Genomic DNA, 4367 nt, shown 5'->3' with positions numbered 1-4367 from the left:
TGTTTTATGACCTGTTCAATCTCTTCTTTTGTTATGGATCTGTTCAAATTTCCATCTCAGTCTGTGTTAGTTTAGGTCAGTAGTACTATGAAGTTTCTAGAAAAACTATGTGTTTCTAGAAATCTGTCCATTTCTTCTAGATTTTCAAATTTGTGGAAGAACAGTTCTTCATAGTATCCTGATATTATCCTTTTTATTTCAGTTGGTTCTCTTGTGATATCACCCATTTTGTTTCTTATTTGGGTTATTCATATTTTTCCCCTCTTTTCCTTTGTTAAATTTGCCAGTGGTTTGCTAATTTTATTCATCGTTTATTTGATTCTTGCCCTTTGCCCTTTCAATGTGTTATCTATTTTTGAAGATTTAGTATTAATCTTCTGGATTTCTATCTGTAGATTTTATATCATTTCTAAGTTTTCATTTATTTTGTCATTTTGTTCTTGTATTGTCTTTCAAAATTCTTGTAGGGTTTTGTCTGTGTTTTCCTTAATTTCATTACTGTTTTCCTTGATCTGTCTCTCAATACTTTGAAGGTACCTAATATATTTCCTTTGAATTACTTATCAGGGAGTTCAATGTCTCTTCTTCAGGGATGTGTTCCCTTGTTTCTACCACTTTATCTTGCTTCTTTGTGTGGACAGTGATGTTGTCCAGAAGGACGGACATTGTGATGTTGTTGTACTTAGACCTCTGCTAACGGTTGGTAAAGAGCAGTTAAGGGTGAGTCAGGTTCTTTTTGGTGGTTGTTTATCATTGGCCAGTAGGTAGAAAAGGAAGTGGTGGCTCTCATTCAGTCAGTGGAGCTGCAGGAGGTGCAGGTGTGGTTGCATCATACAGGCACGGCTGCTGTCTCCCACTCAGTTAGACAAAAACAGCAATTGAAAAGCCATCAAAAAAGTAAAAGCAAGAAGACAAAAAATACACCACATAAACACACAGGAACAATCACCAGAAAAAGAAAAAAAAAAAAAATATATATATATATATATATATATCTGGAGAGGGGGCAATAAGAAAAAAGAGGTAGAGTAGGAGAATAATGAGGATAAAAATGGGAAAAATACAAAAAGCAAAACTAGGAATGGAGTTGACCAGAAGAAAGAGAAAAAGGGAACCAAGAGCAGGGAAGAGAGGAAAAGCTGAAAACTAGAACCGGGGAAGGGAAGAATAAAGAATAATAATAAAAAAGATGAACAAAACAATAATAATAATAATAATAACTTTAAAAAACAGACAAAAACAAACAAACTGAAAAAAGAGAAAAAAAAATATCTGGGCAGGGATGGTCAGCTCACCCAGGCTCCATCATAGCACCCAGACTGGGATGGAATTCCTACAGCCCCAGAAGGTGGGTGGGAGTAAGGGATGGCCACACCTCTATTCACCAAGAGGGTGTGAGATATAAGAGTAACAAGGGAAATATCACACCTTCCCAGTCATTTGCATCCGGAATGTCCTTGTGGTTCCCCGCAAGTGGAGCCTATTCCTAGGTCCCTGGAATCTAAGAGAATGCTGTCACTTTAAGTATCCAAAATGGTTTAACCACTTTAAACATTCAAAATGGCTGTGCCCTCCAGACTGGCAATAGCTCAGCCCATTTCCCTCTTTGCTGCTTCCCCCTTGTATTTACCAGCTACCAGTTCAGTTCTCTGTGCAGGCCCTGGCTGGCAGAGATGATTTTTAGGTCAGTTCTTAGGACCTAACACCTCTTGGAATTATCCAAGCTGTCCATGTCATCAGGATCGCTGTCAGACTGTAGCTCTGTATACATCCTTTTTTGGTGTTTTCATTACTAGTTTGAGTTTAGTCTACTTCTGTATCCTTCATTTAAAAGCTCAGGGCTCCAGGATTATCTGTGTTAATTGGTTCCCCTTTTCCTTGTTGAAGAAGGTCTATGTAGTTTATCTGCTTATTCCGCCATCTTACCAGAACCTCCCGCTTACAAGCTTTTAAGACTGGTAGCGTAGTGCCTAGGACGCTTGACTGCTAACCAGAAGGCTGGCACTTCAGCCACTCCTCGGAAGGAAGATGGAGCAATCTACTTCCATAGTGATACTGCCTCGAAAACCCAAGGAGGGGTCACTATAAGTCAGGTCTGTCTCGATGGCACATAACAACAACAACAACATTCGCTTCTTACCAAAGTAGGATGTAGAATTGTGTCTTTGTGGACTATGTTATGCCAATTGAATGTGATTGTGGTAGTTTAGTTTGTGTGTCAACTTGGCTGGGCCTGGTTGAGTGGCTGGGAAGCTGGATGCAGGATTCCCCATGATGAGACTGGAAATCAACTCCATGGTAGAATCTAGTGTGAGCAGCTAGCTGAGTAGCTGCCTTAGGGAATGTGGTCTGCTTCCTGTATATAAGCAGAAGCCTTAGGGAATGGTCTCTAGCTTATGGCACACTTGGATCCTGCATGCAGCCATGTCATTGTTCAGCAGCCTGCTATGCTCTGCCAACTTTGGGACTTACAATGGACTTGAATTAATGACCTGCCATGCGGTTTGGTAACATCGGGACTGTGCCTTTTTACTTGTCAACCTTGGGCTTGGAAGCCTCAGCATCCAACAGCTGTCTGAGTGAAGAAAAGCCTCTAGCTCCAGTGGGCTGGGATCTGGAGGCAAATGCTGAGGGGCTTTCACCCAGCCCCTAGACCTTGGCACTTTGAACTTGGACTTAAAGCCTCCAAACTGTGAGAGAATAAACTCCTGTTTGTTACTGCCATCCCATTTGTGGTACATTCCTGTCAGAGCAACACTAGGGAACCAGAGCAGTGGTGCTCCCCACAGGTGTGGCCCTGAGGTTGCAGGCCTAGGCACTCACTCTCTCAAAGGGTTTGGTTATGGCTAATATTTTTTCATAACTTTGACCCCTATTAGCTCTACTATATACTTGGCCATTTTTATAAAGCATACATATGCATATGTAGAAATACCATCTACTGAGCCTATATGTTCATGGGTATAGTCTCATTCTCCTACCCCTACCTGATCATCATGCCTATCTAACTATGCCACTCCTAGGTTAATGTTGATTATTGCTGATAATGCTGGATGGTGTGTGTAATTGTGCTTACCTTTGTTGTCTATAATTCTTGTGTACCTTTCCTTATCTTCTTTTTCCTCGGTGATATTGTGCTGATCCCCCACTATTTGCATATTGTCCTTCCCTTCATCCAAATTAATAGATGTCTCATACCCACATAGTAATTTCCCCTCCCCTTCCACCCTATCAGGTAATGTTTTTTGAGACTTCTGGTAATACGGTGGAATAGGTAGGCAAGTTACAGACCCTCTTCAACAAAGAAAAGAGAAACCAATTAACAGACGTACAGAAGACATTCTTGGAGCCCTGAGCTTTGAAAGGAAGTATATAGAAGTGAATCAGGCATCAACTAGTGGAAAAACCTGAATGAAAACTGAGTATGGAGATGGTCAGAGCTGCAGACTGTCAGCTACTCTGATGGGACCAATAGCCTGAATATTTCCAAGGGGTGTTGGTACCTGATAATTGACCTAAAAATCATCCCTTGTCACCAAAGGCTGCCGGACGACTGCACTGGTAGCCTATGATGAGGAAGGGAAACAGCAAGGAGGGAGACAACCTGAGCCATGGACTTTCAGCTGTCTGGAAGGTGAAGCCATTTTGAATGTTTACAAGCAGGGGCCAGTTTGGATATATACAGTGACTGAGGCCACAGCCATTTTGAATGTCTAAAAGTGGCAGCCATTTTTGATATTTAAACTGACTGAGGATGCAGCCATTTTGAATGTTCACAATAAGTGGCCATATTGGATTTTAAAGTGACAGCATTCTCCTTCAGATTCCAGGAACCTAAGAACAGTCTCCATTTGCCAAGGATGGCAGGGACATATGGGAGGCTTACAATAGGAAAGGAGACAGGTGGTGAGTGTGTAAGTGCTGCCAACTAGGGAATAGAGGAGCACAGTTCCCTGTTTACATAGATAACATCCAAACAGCACAAGGAAAATGAAACTTGTGGGCTAGTCACTCCAACATACAATCAATGATTAAATATAAACACAAAAATGTCACAATGTCTTAGAGACAACAGACCATCAGAATCCACACAAAGAAGCAAGAAAGAACAAGAGAAACAATGGACCAGGATACAGAGCCAAAACATATCCCTGAGGAGGAAGCAGCATTGGAATTCCCTGATGAGGAATTCAAAAGAATTACATGTAGGTACCTTCAAAGGATTGAGAGACAGATCAAGGAAAACACTGACAAAATTGAGGAAAACGCAGAGAAAACCCTAGACAATTTTGAAAGACAATACAAGAACAAAAAGACAAAATAAATGAAAAAGTAAAAATGATACAAAATCTACAGATAGAAATCCA

The sequence above is a fragment of the Orycteropus afer genome, unplaced genomic scaffold, assembly GCF_000298275.1.
Source record: "Orycteropus afer afer isolate SDZICR_OR568_19922 unplaced genomic scaffold, OryAfe1.0 scaffold00458, whole genome shotgun sequence".
NCBI lineage: Eukaryota > Metazoa > Chordata > Mammalia > Tubulidentata > Orycteropodidae > Orycteropus > Orycteropus afer.
This window is presented reverse-complemented; position numbering follows the sequence as displayed.